Here is a 17,164-nt window from a genome sequence, read left to right on the forward strand (position 1 = left end):
CATTGGAATATAAGACCATAAACGCCAGTTACTTTACGGATGAGAAACTTCCACCTCTGGAAGAGTTGGATGAATTAAGCATATTCTAAGGAAATGTCTGAATGTTTCTTTGATGAGATAATACAAGCCAGACTGAATTTGTTTTAAAAGGTTACCCTCCCCCACACTGGGAGAGGGTACATAGCTTGCAAGTTGAACATGTTGCTTTCTAAGACCTTTTGTGGTGTTATATCAAGGCAGACCTCTGTCACTGTAACAAAGAACCTCACAAACTATCCCAGTTATAGATTATCCGTGCGCAGCCACTTCACCAGACGCAGAGATCCGATACTCCGGAATTATGGGAGCCTCAACACCCTTCCAAATCAGACATATATCACAAAAGTAGTTTGTCAGCACCTCCTTTCAAATATCAGTACATCCCAGTAAAATTAGCTGAAGTTGGGAACAGGCATCTAATGTTTAAATGCTAAAAATTGAAAAATTCTTTTAAAAAAATGAGGAGTTTCACATCTTGGGACATAGCAAATAACCTTGGGCCCCCAGGGCAAATGTGGAAGGGGTCTTATTCCACCATAACCACCTTCAACAGCAATTTCAGAACATTGAGAGTTTATAATTCTATTGTCTTTTTTTTTCATTGTACCGGGTTAATGCACACAGTCATGTCCCAACAGTGAAATATTGCCCACAGTGAAGTTACAGCATGGATAAGGTGCATAAAGATGTCACAGTACAGGGATAATTCACACAGTGCTATGATAGTGGAATAATTAGCATAGTGCCGCCACTGTGCAGAAATAATGCACACCGTTATGTCCCAATGGCGGGGTTAATCAGAATCACTGTAAATGATGTGTACTGACTGCTATTTAACACGCGTTTACATGTGATTAGCTAATTTTCAACATAACCACATCCTCAATTATTTTGTTGTTTTTATTTTCCCTTTTAAAATGACTTTGTACAGATTATGGGTGACATTATAGGTGGAAAGGGTTGTGAAATGATTCTTCTTGGTAGTTTTTTTTTTTAAATGACAAAAATCTGGCATTTTAACAGGGGTGTATAGACTTTTCACATCCCCTGTATGAGTGAAGATTATCCCTCTTAATTGCCTGGTCCCATAGTAGCTGGTATTCCATTACCCTGGTAATCACGGTACATCCATAGTCTTGGGAAAAGTCCGCCTTGGTGTGAATGGTGGCGGATAAAGAGGAATCTCTTGTCTCATTTCCATATTGTTTGTTAGTAAAGCAAATTCCGCCATGCTTTTAGGTCCTGAGAGACATGATCTGTCATGGTTTAACCTCTTGACCTGACTATGTGTGTACGTTGGATAGGAAGTTGCTGTTGTACATGTGGTATGGATGTCACACTTTGGTTATCTGAAGGAGAACTTGGCCTGACCTCTCTAACGTTAAGGTCTGAATTTAGGACGCAGATTTATTGTGCTGTCCGTTTTTTTTGTATATGTGAGCACATGTTTGCTTTCCCATGCCTTTTATAGGTTGTTATGCTACTTTACTGGTTACAGTTCTGCATATTGAATGGTAAATATTACAAATAAAACATCTAGAATGTAACGAGAAATTCAGGTATGTGTTTAATATTGAATGCAGGGTTAAAAAAACATTGGTGCCAAATTAATTAAAATGAGACCTAGGATCTTATGGGTTAGCAATAGGTCTAAGGCTAGGTGAGCAGATGCGTACCGGCTGGACAAAGACCAGAGGTACACAGTTTTGGTCAATGGCGGCCTATGGTAAGGTTAAAGTGTATACCAGGAATCACTACCAATGTATATATTTGACTAAGCGTACTGATATAGTGAGCACTCAGCCAACAGGGACATTGTTAAAAATGCCCGTTTCACAATTTGCATAAAAGATAATCATTCTCGGTGGGGTATCGTACTGTGTAAACGGGACCAACAGTGGCAGCCTATGTGCCCTGAGCGATCTAGTGTAGATCACTCGGTGTGCATAATTTGCAACAATCTGCCACTGTAAACAGGCATTCAAATAAGTGCCGATCTGTAAAAGTTCACCAATCGGCCATCATATCATGATACAAATGTCTGTTTCCTAAGTGCTCTTTTTTTGTTGTTGTAAAAAATGGTGTCTCTCTAATTGTAGATAAGATTAGTTGGAAACTGTTAAATGACAGCACAGTTTATGGAGGAACTTCTAGACAACATAATGATGCAAATTACCACACTGGCACGTGTTGTGTTGGCGAGATTACAGTGTGGTTTTCATTGATGGTTTCAGCTGCTGTTGGTGCGTTAACAACATGCCAATCATTGCAGAAGCTTTGGCAAAGCCCCAGTGTACAAGCGTCTGTAACATTGATGTAGAAATACTGGGATCAGTGGGTGCTCTCATCCGCTGGCCCGGCTGTCTTTTGCAAGACCGCATGGACCAGGGCTCATACCACTGAATGCCCGCTCTCTCTCCCCATGGGCAGAACACTACTCAGACAACACAGGGAGAGGGTAAAACAGTGTGGCAATACTTTATTGAACCACAGCACAATAGCAAACAGAACAGTCCCAGCAAATACCCAAGATGGTGCAAATTACAGAGTCTCACCCTTCCGCTGACTCGCCGGGGTTAGTCGCTTCCAGTGTCGCATACCCCCACCAGTGGCTTCCCACTTTTGGCGGGCCCCCACAGTGAGGAGGTAATGACAAGCTTAGGAAGCTAACCAAGATGAGTGAGGTATGTGACCCCGTGAACCGATTGTCCCAACTTGGATTCTTTAAAACGTCTCTGGGGTTTCAGTGATGGTCAATGACGCAGTCCTGTGTGCTTTCAGCCGGGTCCTTCATACCCTAAGCTCCTGAAGAGTCACCCTGACCAGAAGAAAAAGTCTCTTTATATAGTGGCATGCAGCCTATTTTTAGATCTAACAAGTGTCCCTCTGACTAGCATCACAGATAAGGGGGACAATGGTAATTAGATCAAGTAGCATTAAGGTACCGTCACACGAAGCGACGCTGCAGCGATACAGACAACGATGCCGATCGCTGCAGCGTCGCTGTTTGGTCGCTGGAGAGCTGTCACACAGACCTCTCTCCAGCGACCAACGATGCCGAGGTCCCTGGGTAACCAGGGTAAACATCGGGTTGCTAAGCGCAGGGCCGCGCTTAGTAACCCGATGTTTACCCTGGTTACCAGTGTAAAATGTAAAATAACAAACAGTACATACTCACCTTCGCATCCCCCGGCGTCCGCTTCCTGCACTGACTGAGCGCCGGCCCTAACAGCAGAGCGGTGACGTCACCGCTGTGCTGTACTTTCACTTACGGCCAGCGCTCAGTCAGTGTAGGAAGCGGACGGCGAGGGACGTGTGACAGACATCAGAGGGTAAGTATGTACTGTTTGTTTTTTTACATTTTACACTGGTAACCAGGGTAAACATTGGGTTACTAAGCGCGGCCCTGCGCTTAGTAACCCGATATTTACCCTGGTTACCAGTGTAAAACATCGCTGGTATCGTTGCTTTTGCTGTCAAACACAACGATACACGGCGATCTGACGACCAAATAAAGTTCTGAACTTTAATCAACGACCAGCGATATCACAGCAGGATCCTGATCGCTGCTGCGTGTCAAGCACAACGATATCGCTAGCCAGGACGCTGCAACGTCACGGATTGCTAGCGATATCGTTTAGTGTGACGGTACCTTTACTTGAATATTTAAACTATTTGCATAGTTTTTCCTCTCTTCTTTCGAAGTCAACAAACTGGCTCTGTAACACAATGCATATTAGATGTTAGTATATCAGCAAACATCATTGTTCAGTGGCCAGTCCTTTAAGGTACCTTCACACTAAACAACTTTCCAACGAGAACGACAACGATCCGTGACGTTGCAGCGTCCTGGATAGCGATCTCGTTGTGTTTGACACGCAGCAGCGATCTGGATCCCGCTGTTATATCGCTGGTCGGAGCTAGAAGTCTGGAACTTTATTCGGTCGCTAGATCGGCGTGTATCGTCATGTTTGACAGCAAAAGCAACGATGTCAGCAATGTTTTTACATGGCGCGTGAACGATAAGTGAGTCGCCGTTACGTCACTGGATCGCTCCTGCATTGTTCTGGAGTTGCTGTGTTTGACGTCTCTACAGTGACCTAACAGCGACGCTCCAGCGATCTAGTTTAGGTCGGATCGTTGTCTATATCGCTGGAGCGTCGCTTAGTGTAACGGTACCTTTACTGTTTTACAAAGATAACAAGACAAACTGTAAGGAACAACATCAGAGGCCAATATTCATCCCACAAGAAGAGTCAAAGTTTATGATTCTGGGCCTACACAATTTACGTCTAGCATAATTAAGAAAAAATGTTGAGTCGTCATAATTGGGATCCAGCACTGTGCTGTGACTTTATTTTTTTTTCGAGAAGACATGCGGTATATGGTGAAGTTCTGGCATAACAGGCCACTTTTGCAAATGGAGAGAAAATTAGCCAGACATCAATTCTCCTCGGACAAGAGTTGGAGCATTACACAGTCATTTAGGAGCTGGAGCTGTTCAGGGCATAAACGCTAAGCAGACATCACAGGTGTGAACTGAACATAGCCTAAAGTATGCAGTTTCATCATTTTTAGCCATATTCCGTGCAGCCCAAACATTTGGCTTGAGGGTTCGATAGTTTTGACAATTGCTTATGGCATAACGTCCCAGGTGCTGTAGCCAAGGGTGAGATCATTTTTCATCCAGTTTAATTTGACTTTGAGAGTGGTTATTGATGGAACATGTTATAATTGGGTCACAAGTACCAATGGGGTACCACAAGGTCTTCGTATTGAAGGAGCTTCATTTGTGTGAAAATAAAATCATACTTACTCACTGGTGCCCCAACGCCACTTCTGTACTGCTCCCCGCTGGTTTTTGTTGACATCTTTGGTAACGCCATGTCTATAACTGGCACAGCCAAGCACCAGGCTCAACATTGTTGTGCCTTCTACCTTTTTATGGCTGATGCAGCCATGTCAACGAAGAGCAGGTGATAGAAGTACCGAGACGGATATCACGCTTTGGATTATTCATTTTACTAATAAAGTAGGGTTGAGGATGATCTAATTATAGTGTCAACATATATGGATGGACAGAGATCTTTCTGATTCTTTTTGTTACACTTAGGCCTGTAACTACGACAAGGGAGCATCTTCTACTTCCAGAATAAAGAAGGTTTAATCACTGTGCAACAGTGAGAAAGGAGCAAGGATGCTACTCTTGAAAAATATATTACAGGTTATATGTACTAGTTTCCTGGAAATAGGGCGTTAATCCATATGTGGAGTTGATGAGGACTTTTTTTTTTTTAACCTAACATGGGGCAATTGGCTTTGGAAGATTTTGCCTTCCTCTGGATCAGCACGTTAAGGTTATAGTGTGCCCGATATGAACCTGTGCTTGTATGCAACTATGTGGTAGGGATACAGAACAGTATAATATACTCTGCAGCTGCTGAAGAACTTCTTTGTTTACAGAGAAGGAGCAGTGTGCTAGTCAGGAACTTCCTGCTCAAGTCTTCTGTAACTGCTGCTGTGGAAGGGATAAGTAGTGTCTATGTAGCGCCAATCATATGTGTATAAGTTCTGACATCAGAATGTGATATTTCTAGAAATCTTATTTACACACTTATCAATGTAAAATCCATCCACATGTATGATGATGAGATAAGTATCTCTCCGCTGTGGTGTCACCCTGGGTAAATAGGTCTCAGATGCACGTAAATCCCGTAGAAGGTAAATCCCCCAGTGCTGACACAATAAAGCTGAGCCGTCTTCTTTCTGCCTCTCTCCGAAGTTTCTTCTGTCACAACAGAGGTTGCTATGTGACAACCGGAGACTGCATGGTTTTCCTATGAAGTCACTAATACAACTCCCATCAGGCAACTGCCCAGTGCTTCTAATAGATAAGCACTTCTGTAGACCGTGTCCTCCCCCACTGAGCATGGCATTAATTGTTCTGTAGAGAGTGGGTACGAAGCCGGGTACAAGGATGTGAAACCGAGGTCAAGGCACAATCAGCATGGTATTGGTATGGAAGTAGAGGAATATAAATACTTTCTATTTACCACCCTTGGATCCACCTTAGGCTATTGCGTTTTTATGCAAATTTAAAAGCTGCTTTTTACAGTACCAGCAAAAGCTATTAGATTTAAGAAATTTCATATACACTCCCTGACAGAAGTTATGTCGCTTATCTATGTTATGTAAATAAAAGCTTATAACCTGACGTTAAATTCATCCATTGGTTGTATAAATTATTCTTTTGAAAGCTGAAACCCTCTGAAATGTGGTTTTGGTTAAGAAAATAAATTGGCATCCATGCAGAAATATTGATCAGTTAATGGGCACTGAATGGTCAGATTTTGGCAAGACAAAAGTTTTGTCGCCCACAGAAAGTAATGTGATATTCAAACAAATAATTAACTTAAAATGCAAATATATGTTGCATAGCATTGGTGAATGAAGTTGTGGTGCTATTACAGTCATATTTAATATTTTGTGTGACTTTCATGAGCTTGATTGAAGGACTGCATCCATGCGGTTCAACAATGATTCATACATTTTAATAATGAAGTCATCAGGAATAGCAAAGAATGCAGTCTTACATGCCTCCCAGAGTTCATCTAGATTCTTTGGTTTTGTCTTCCAAGCTCCCTTTTTCATCCCAAACATGCTCAATGATGTTCATGTCTGGTGACTGGGCTGGCCAGTCCTTGAGCACCTTGATCTTTTTTGCTTGGAGGAACTTTGTTGTAGATATAGATGTATGAGATGGAGCACCATCCTGCTGCTGAATTTGACCCCTTTTATGATTTGGAATATAAGGGGTAGCTAAGGCTATTTTCACACTAGCGTCGTACGACGCACGACGAATTGCGTCGTTGCGACGTACCGACGCAAGCCGTGAAAGCGTCGCACAACGGGGGCAGCGGATGCTGTTTTTCAACGCATCTGCTGCCAAATTGTGATGTGCGGGGAGGCGGGGCGGAGTTCCGGCCGCGCATGCGCGGTGGGAAAAGACGGTCTCGACAAACCAAAAAATGTTACATGCAACGTCTTTTGGTGGCGACGGACCGACGCAACCGTCGCACGACGGTTGCGACGTGTGGCAATGTGTCGCACTGCGTCGCTAATGCAAGTCTATGGAGAAAAAAACGCATCCTGCAAGCATTTTTGCAGGATGCATTTTTTCTACAAAACGACACATAGCGACGTGCAGTGCACGACGCTAGTGTGAAAGTAGCCTAATACTTCTTGATATTTTAGGCTATTGATATTGCCTTCCACTTTGCAAATGTTTTGCACACCCCTATACTGAATGTAACCCCAGACCATGATCTTCCCACCACCAAATTTAACTGTTTTCTGGGTGTATTTTGGATCCATACCGGCTCCAGTAGGTCTCCTGCAGTATTTGCGGCTGCTGTGGTGTAATTCTACTGAAGGTTCATCAGAGAAATCCACCTTCTGCCACTTTTCCAGCATCCATCTGTTTAGCAGGCTGTGGGACTTTGCAAATGACAAACATTTTTTAATTTGCCTTTTGTTTAGTGCTGGCTTCTGGGCACTGATTTGACTATGGAGGCCATTTCGAGACAGAATCCTACAAACTGTTCTAGTTGACACAGGGACTTGAGGTGACCAGGCCTGTTGGAGCTCTGCTGAAGTGGAAGAGGGGTTTGCTTTGGATTTTCTAACCAACAAACGTTCCTCCTGAGCAGTTGTCTTGCGGGGTCTGCCGGACCTGGGCTTGTCAAACACATCTCCAGACTCTTCATATCTTTTTTTAATTCTTTGTACTTGACGCTGAAACACATTAAAGGTGCCAGCCACCTCTGCAGTGGATCTGGTCTTCAGCCTCTTGATAATCCAGGCTTTGGTCGCAGGGTGGATTTTTGGCATGTTGTCAGAGCTCAAGTTGCCGTTCAAGTGAAGGTCTGGGGTGCTGGGTTTCTTTTTATACACACACACACACACACACACACACACACACACACACACACACACACACACACACACACACACACACTAATTAACCGATCATTTACTGAGCACAGGTGAGGATGTAACCTAGGATTGGGTGCATTGTATGACCAGGTGACAAAACTTTTGTCTTGCCAAAATCTGACCATTCTGTGTCCATTAACTGATCAATATTATTTCTGCATTGATGCCAATTTATTTTCTTAACCTAAACTACATTTCGGAGGGTTTCAGCTTTGAAAAGAATAATTTATTCAACCAATGGATGAATTTAACGTCCGGTTATAAGCTTTTATTTACATAACATGGATAAGCGACATAACTTCTATCAGGGAGTGTACACTCTTGTTTTTTTTTTTTTGAAAACTGCTGTGTTTTTGCAAACTGCAGCATGTGAATTATTTCAGAGTTTTTGCATTGTTTTTTCACCTGTAGAAAGCAATATGTGAGAGCACAAAATAAGCAAAAATCCTGCCATCACTTTTTGCAGCGTTTAGTGAAAAAACAAAACCCTCAGAGTACACCAGGATGTAATACACATTTATTTTTGTGATTTTCCCCCCCCCCCTCAAGTTTGAACCGCAATATCTTGGTCTACTCATATGAGCATGGCTGTTAGTATTGGTACAATTCAGTTAAAATTAGTGATATGTATTAAAGCAGACAATGCCTGACCAATGTGTGAAAGTAAACTATGCCCTACCAATTCAATGACCTACCAATGTGTGAAAGTAAACTACAGGGGTTGGACAAAATAATGGAAACACCTAACGTTTTGGCATCATAATCTTCGAACATGTGATAAACATGCAAACCGTGACATATGGTAATGTTTTGTAGTTGATTATTTTTGTTATGTGATATGTGTATGTAAATTAACTGCTTTTTTGCATTTTTGTAAGAACATTGATGAGAACCTGATACCAATGGCAGACCTCTCGGATTTTCAAGGAGGTCAAATTGTTGGTGTTCGTATGGCAGGCGCTAGTGTAACAGAAAGTGCCCGAACGCTTGGCGTGTCAAAAGGTACTGTCTCCAAAGTAATGACTGCGTTTGAAAGAGAAGGAAAAACGTCCGCAGCAAAGCACAGGTCCGGCCGAAAGTCAAAGTTGACTGAGAGAGACCGTCGGACTCTAAAGCGAATTGTGAGAGAGGATCGCAAGACCACGGCTCCGAAAATCACTGCTGACCTCAATGAACACCTACAGAACCCAGTTTGCACGAAAACTGTTCGTCGGGAGCTGCACAAATCTGGATTCCACGGAAGAGCTGCAATTAGAAAACCGCTGCTCTCAATGACAAATGTTTCCAAGCGTTTAGAGTGGTGTAAAAACCTCCAGAGTTGGTCCCTCGAGCAGTGGAAACATGAGATATTCTCAGACGAATCATCGTTTACCCTATTTCCGACCTCCGGCCGAGTGTACGTTTGGAGACAGCCGAAAGAAGCATTCCATCCAGACTGCCTTCTCCCAACCGTAAAACATGGCGGAGGTTCTGTGATGATCTGGGGTGCTATTTCATGGAGATCCGCCGGGCCAATGATATCCCTTCATGGAAGAATTAACAGCCGAGATTATTTAGGCATTTTGGGTGACCAAGTGCATCCAATGGTTCAAGCACTGTTCCCGGAGGAGAACGCCATCTTTCAGGATGATAATGCACCAATTCATACAGCTAGAATCGTTATAGCATGGCACGAGGAACATTCTAATGAAGTTGAGCATCTCATCTGGCCCCCACAATCCCCAGACCTCAACATTATTGAGCATTTATGGTCGATTTTAGAGATTCAAGTTAGACGTCGATTTCCGCTGCCATCGTCGCTCAAAGAACTAGATGGTGTTTTAACTGCAGATAGGGCTAAAATTCTTTTGAAAACAATTCACACCTTGTATGAATCCATACCTCGGAGAATTGATGCTGTAATCGCCGCAAAAGGTGGACCTACACCAGATTAAACTAACTTTTGTTGATGTTTCCAGGTGTTTCCATTATTTTGTCCAACCCCTGTATGCCCTACCAATTCAATGACCTACCAATGTATGAAAGTAAACTATGCCCTACCAATTCATTGCCCTACCATTGTGTTGGTTAAACAATGCCACACCAATACAACTCCCCCCTCCCATTCTGTTTTATAATTGGGTATTTTTTCATGAACTCTTTCATGGCTGCACTTCACACTTAAATCCAGCTTTTTTTGTTCAGAATAGTCACTGTTTTTTTGACAAACATTTTCCACTAAATAATTTTATCAAATTGCCCTCTTTTCAAAAAATGTTTTATGGTGCTACTAAGTTATTCATTGGTGGCCTAAGACATTATATTTCGTGCTTGCAATCTGGAAGCAAAGCCGAACTTTGGGATCCTGAAAAAAGCAGCAAAAACTAAACCAACAAAAAAACACACCTGAGTTTTGTCTGAAGCTTTTTTTTTTTTCTTTTTTTTTTTACTGGCAAGAGATCACATTCTGGCTACAGAAAAAAAAGCAGCGTGTGAACATAGCTGGTTTGGAAGGCACACAGCTCTTCAGGACAAAATGTTTAATAGGTCGTTCAGTGCAATAAGGCTGTTGTTGTTCTCGGCAGCATAGGTTCTCATGGTTCTGATGGGCTGCCTGCTTTGACTGCATGATTCTGGTCTATGATAATCCTGCAGTGTGAATGGACCTGTAGGTTTTTGTGTTGCGTGTACTTTATTTCTTGGAAACGTCAGATTGTTCTGGTTTTAGTGTCTCTTTACTGAAAAATGGCTAACACTACACATTGTCCCTTGAAAGTTCCATTTCTCCTGTGAGTAACATGAGTAATTCTTTTATCCGCATAGAATAGAATGTACTTGCTCTTATAAGCCTGTGTTTGAGAATATAAGAAGTATTACCCGCCAGCATGCTCAGGGATTATGTGGCCTGTTATTATAATCTGAATGTGCAGACTCCAGGAAATATGGAAGTACCGTAGTTTTCATTTCCATAACTGTTTAAAGAACTTTTCCTTTTAAGTGGCAAAAATTCCTAGAAATCAAATTTTCTGAGTTCTCTTGTATAATGTCCACTACTGGACAACCCAGACTTAATCAGCTCAGGTCCAAATTAAAAATATAACCAGTGTGTTCTCCGTATGTAAGCCAGCCTTGATTCAGAGCTTTCTGATGTAATATGCGCAAAATGTATTAAGAGGCGTGCGCCACTAAATGACTTTGGAGCATCTTTCTGCTGCCTGCGTGTCATGGACTGGGTATATTTCTGCCGCTTTTTGTTTCCTGAATTCTAGTGAAATCCGTTCGGCAGCCCTAAACCACATCCGTTTCTACTACGCTCCACTCCCTTTTCCAAAAGTTGGCTGTGCTAAAAAACAAAAGTGGCAAAATAGTCGCACAACTACATGTCAAACAGAAAAATTGTGACTTTTTAACACCAGAAAATTGGCCGAAAATGTCCTATACATCAGCCCAGTAATAAACACATGCTTAATATATTTATTTTATTTGGTAATAAGATATATATTTTTTTTAGAATTACTGTATATATTTATGAAAGACCTGTTTTTAGAAGGGAATTTATCTTTAGCTCGGGCACATTACATGAATGTGCAGGTCCTGGCTGGGTGTGGAACTTGTGCTGTTAGGGCGCAATTCCCTCGCAGGTTGCATGTAGCCGATGTTGTTGGTTGGCCAGGACCAGATGTTTGATAGTCTTCTTTCCCCTGTGGAAAATTATGGTAAAACAAAGCAAAGTCCAGCTCACCATAGTTGACATCTCTGAATATTCGGAGCACGGAACCGCTGTGTCAGGGCGTGGAGGGATCAAAGAAAAAAGGAAAATCCAGCTCAACGAAATAGTGAAAAAAACGTGTCGTTCCTTTATTCACTTCACCGGATCTTGGTATAAAGTTGCTGATGTTTTTATCCTCCACATATATTATTGAAGTGAATAAAGGAACGACACGTTTTTTTCACTATTTCGTTGAGCTGGATTTTCCTTTTTTCTTGGAAAATTATGGTGCCTGTACTTCTACTGACGCTCTGGAACTTCCGCCCGGGGCACTCTCTTCGTCTTGTGCACTGCATCCTCTCTAGGCCCCATTACCTTTAGGAGTTTTAAACTCAGGGCCGTACAGCTAGGGGGTCCTCAAACAGGACCCATCTCCGGTAAATCACTCTGTCTCTCGGTCACTCTTCCTGGTATCTGCTCCTGATCACGCTATCTCTTCTGGTCTCTCGCTATTAGGGACACCCATGAAATGCGGCACTGCTCACAACAGACCTTAGGTGTGATCTCTCTTCACTTTGGCCCCTTTCTGACTTCCTGATAAGAAAATGTGTCTATCCCTTCAGCATAGCCTCTCCCACTTTGGGCTAGTCCCAAACATTAACTCATCACTTTGCCAACAGTCAGGCAGGACACAACATTAACATCAATAACATATCCTAATTCACATTACACAACATAACATTAAGGGACCGTGGGCAGTATATCCTTTTCCTTACACATATACAGTCTACTGCTGGATTTCAATGCAAATCCACATTAAAATCCGCATGCTAAAAAAACAAGAGGTGAAGTTCTCAGTGAAAATTTGCAACAGAAATTGATATGAATTTTTTTTTTTACTATCGTCAGGAACATTTAGCAGGATGTACAAGACATGTTCATATCTAAATTTATTCTGTTGTGGGTTTTACCTGTGGAAATCTAAAGGTGTAATCTGCAGCTTTTCGTTCCGGTCTGGACCTAACCAAAGAGCGTCTGGCTACTAAGGCTAATGGGCCAGCTAGTAGCTTGTACTCAGTTCTCTGGTCTCTTGCATGCTTCTTAGACCATACTATGTGAACATTGGAATATGCGATAAACAGCCAGTTTTCCGTGCCATTGGGGACAGCTGGGTTTGATCTGATTTGTTTTGAGAAGAATGTCTAATCAAATGATATTATTGTACGGAGGACAGTCCGCGCTGAATATTCTACATCTCTGCCACGCAGTCATCTTGGTTTGTTTGTCTGCTCCGCTTCCAGAAGGATTTCTGTGGATGTGAATTTGCTGGTGTTAATGGAAAAACTGAGTAAGTTCCCTCTGTGCGAGAAGTAGCAGCATTGCTTCACAAAGAAGAGGCTTCCTATGAACTGATGCTTGGGCTCGAGTGTAGCACGTCCTCTTGTACAGCAGTTTTTGCGACAACTAGGCACAGATGTATAAAGGAATTATAGTAGAGCTAGGTTATTTTAGAAATGCTAAGGTATTTGTTATACTCTAACTGACTTTAGATATGACTGTTTTGTGTGTGTTCATGTGGAATAGCACTATGACTTGTATCCTGCTTTTTCGCCAGTTTTCCCCTCTGAAGTCTTTCTTTAAGAGGAATCTTTAGGTTTTTGTCATGTAATCTGAGAGTATATCGTGATGTAGGGATAGAGATGCTGATTCCAGTGATGTTTTGCTTAGTGGGCTGCTTGCGGCAGTTTTGATAAAAACACTGTTTTATCTGCTGCAGCTCTCTGAGTGCTGAGCTTTCCGTAAAAACGTTAAATTGTCAGAAAGCTGCTAATCGGGTGGAGTTACAAAGAGCAGGAGGACTAGATGTCACAAGACAACTAGTCCTCTAGATAATCTCCTGCTGATAAAACAAATGTTATTGAAACTGCAGCAAGCGGACCAGTAAGTGACACATTCCTGGAATCAAGGTCTCTACCCCTACATCATGCTGCTCTTAGATTACATAGCAAAAACCTTTTGACAGATTTTTTTTCGTTTTCTATGAACCAGTGGATGGAGACTAGCTGCTGACACAGGCATGAGGGAGTCTCACTCTCCTGACTGTCTGTATGTATCACATGTTCCAGAGCAGCAGCACAGATATAATATACTATATATAATCGTTTTAGTACCTGTAGCAGACAGATAGCTGGACGGCGAAACATTTTATACAGTTGCACATTTTTCTAACCAGTTTGACAACTGGGGAAATGTTACAATTCCATGGTGAGCGTTACAGGAATAATTTCAATGAAGAAAATGGGCAAATGAATGCCATTCCTATTAGCCCTGCCCCCAACCGATATCTAGGAATTCTTCAGACATTTTCTTTCTTATGGTCATCACCTGATGAAGACTCTGGCCCTGAGCCAAAAACTGCTTTGTGATTTTGATCCTAAATAAAAGATACTAATTAATGACCGCATCCTCCCTAATGTTATTACCAGCGCACCAATATATGACCTTTATATTTCTTTTCTTTCTTATGGTGACTAACTATGTCAGCTGCAGGATGATTTCCATTCTGTCCCATGAAGGTAAACTCTTCTAGTTTTAAAGGGGTTATCTTGGCCTTTCTTTATTTTTTGCTATGGGTTATTAAGACCTTACAGGCAGGTAGTTGCTGACTACCCGCCTTCTCTGCCCGTCCCAATCTAGGCTGGCAAAAAAAAAAAAGTAATGTCCCGAAAAACCTTTTAGTACAATTCTGGAAATCTGTTATATTGTAATATTGCAGGGCTCATTTCTTATTTGGCAAGAGCGAATTTCTGGATAAAAGCAAGTAGCCTCCCTGTCACAGGCAAGTAAACCAGGGTGTATAATAATATTACAGTATGTATTGACGTGTTATGTCCTTCAATAAGAACAGGACGATGTACTCCTCTATAGAGCTCTCTCAACCCATTATCACACATACCTATCCCTTTTATTAGTAGGCAGTGGGGATTGCTTACCTAGGTGTCATCAAGCAGCCTTCTCTTGTGTACGTGAAATGCATGAGAACATGTCGGCCATTTTGGTTCCCTCACGTCTCCTATAATTATACAGTTATAGGACAGGACACTACTGTTGGCCCTGGCAGTTCCTTTGCCCCTTCTCCAGACTGTAAGGCTCTTCTAAGATTTGTCATTGCAGTCTATCTGTAAGCCATGCTTCGGGCAGTATGGATATTTGGATGTTTAGTGCAAACTGATTCTCAGGACCCCATTCAGTAATGGAAGGCGCTAGAGGCGAGCCCTGAGGACCACCTCTTACGTGCTGGCATGCATGACGTTTCTGTAGATTTTTCCGGCTTCTGTTTTATTCGCGGATTTCTCTGATAAGATATATGACCGAACTTTAGAATCGCTTGTAGTATTGATTTATACAGAGTGCTGATTAGTGGGCATGGGCCAACCATTTATTCGTCAGGTGCTATCGAGAGCAATGACCGTCTGTGCGCCATTGTGTTATCAATGGTTTCTTGCGCTGTCAGCCTGTCCAAAGCGGTTAGGAGACAAGGGCCAGTTGATTTTTTTGTAGTCAGTTAATGCTGCTAGTGTATATGCACGCTAAATCTTCTTGATATCCTTTTACAATCCAGCCTCAGTTTGTATAGCTGAGAGCCTTGTCACAGGTTGTAATCTGTAACGTTAATGTTTGCTTTCCCAGTGCTTATCCGAAGACCTGCCACAGGCAAATATTGTACCTTGGTGGGGGATCAATAGTGCCTTTCTATCCCAAAATATGATCTGCCCAATGTACTATGTCAGATTACCTTGCGTTACCGCCAGTCTGACGCAGTGATATTCAGGACAGGAGTGAATCCTAGAGATAACATAAAGGTTTCCTGTTTATCGCTTATTCAGATGTCCGTGAATTTTTTACCCTTATGTAAAAAACATTCCGAGTTTGGTCAGTGTGTCAGGTGTTCTCATCAGAGTTTAGGCCCCCATCACACATCTGTATAAGACCGCTACCGGAAATCTGGTACCGGTGTCAGTGTTTTGGATCATTGTGCCACCCGTTTTTTTTTCTGGTATGGCTTAAGAAAAATAAATTACATAGCTTCCCCCTTATTTTGCCGTGTTAAACACTTACAGCACGCTGACGGACACACTGATGCCGTCCATGCGACGTGTTTTTCGTGGATCCATAGACTTGTGTTGGCCTTTGTCATCCGCGCTGCTGGTAAAAAATGGACATGTCTCCTTGTGGTTTGCTTAGACACCCGGTCCATACAAACACATGGACATGTGTGCAGCTTCATAGCTTATAATGAAAAAAAACTGATGCAATACGTACCTGACACAGACATGTGAAGTAGGCCTTAGTCAGTGTCATCTCATCAGTTTTAGGCTGCAGTCACAGGAGCGTATGATCGCTCGTGCTACAGAATCAGGCCATGACACTTGGCTCCAGCTCTGCTGTGCTCAGAGAATCGCAGCACAGGTGCCGGGGTGACGGAGAAAGTAATTTCTCCATCTCCAACATGCACCATAATCAGACTACACTTGGATGACATCTGAGTGCAGTCTGATATTTCACACGTACCCATCGGTTTTCGATTCTCTGATGCACTCACAGCATGAGTTAATAATGGCAGATCTGAGCTTCATCATATAATAATATTGAGTTGAGTGCTATGTAATGTTTTATCGTATAGCACTTGGCCATGTCGTGTGAGCGATGCCTTACTCTGATGACAAATAGTGACCTGATGGAGGTTTTTTTTATTTCACTGACCCATAGACTTACATTGGCGAGTTCAATCCGACAAGCCTCCTTGCTTCTACGAAATCACTGAGGACAAAATCTGACATTTAAACAACCCCATAGACATAGGTACGAGTTCTATATGTGAAAAATACAGATAGCACCCTTACTGTGTAAAATAGAAAAAATGTCAGGCGTACTGACTACTCGGCGTACATACAGCTGTGAGTAGACCCCAGTGAGCATTTCTGGAGATGGAGGAAGGTGGGCTTCCTGTGTGCTTTTCCCAGCTAATGAGTTTGTTGGGCTGTTTAGCGATCAGATGTTCGCACATGTGTTCCTGGATGAACAGAGGACACACACTAGCCCTCCATTGTCAGACACAGGGATCAATATGCGGTTTTGTGGCCTAATCTAGTTTATACAGGAGATGTAAAATACTTCACAGCTATTTACAAGCGGCTAATGTGTCTCCCAGCTCTGTGCACAATAACCATGGAAATAGTGAGGAAACATCTGAGGTGGCGAGGGTGGTCTCCACTGTCCAGTCTCTGCATTTTATCAGCATTGATTATCTGTTTCCAAGGGAGTGATAAACGATGTGAGGAGTGCGCCATTGGGTCTTACTCCATGCCTAATTTACCATGAAATTGTGGATGGTGGGAAGGTACTACAATATTTACAGTGCAAAAGAACGCAAATGTAAAA

At 42.4% G+C, this 17,164-nt stretch overlaps 1 protein-coding gene across 3 annotated transcripts in view; it reads left to right on the top strand.

Moving 5' to 3' along the window:
* The window catches only part of TPST1 (tyrosylprotein sulfotransferase 1), a 185,768-nt gene that overhangs the window by 77,118 nt on the left and 91,486 nt on the right, over positions 1-17,164 (top strand). The window contains exon 1 of one of the 3 annotated variants that reach the window (XM_077296385.1): positions 12,974-13,070. The exons of the other annotated variants lie outside the window; for them this stretch is intronic. The gene's annotated coding sequence lies outside the window, so the exon portion shown is untranslated. Of the gene's footprint in view, positions 1-12,973; positions 13,071-17,164 lie in introns of those variants that run through there. 3 annotated transcript variants of the gene reach the window in all.

This window comes from Ranitomeya variabilis, chromosome 3 (assembly GCF_051348905.1).
Source record: "Ranitomeya variabilis isolate aRanVar5 chromosome 3, aRanVar5.hap1, whole genome shotgun sequence".
NCBI lineage: Eukaryota > Metazoa > Chordata > Amphibia > Anura > Dendrobatidae > Ranitomeya > Ranitomeya variabilis.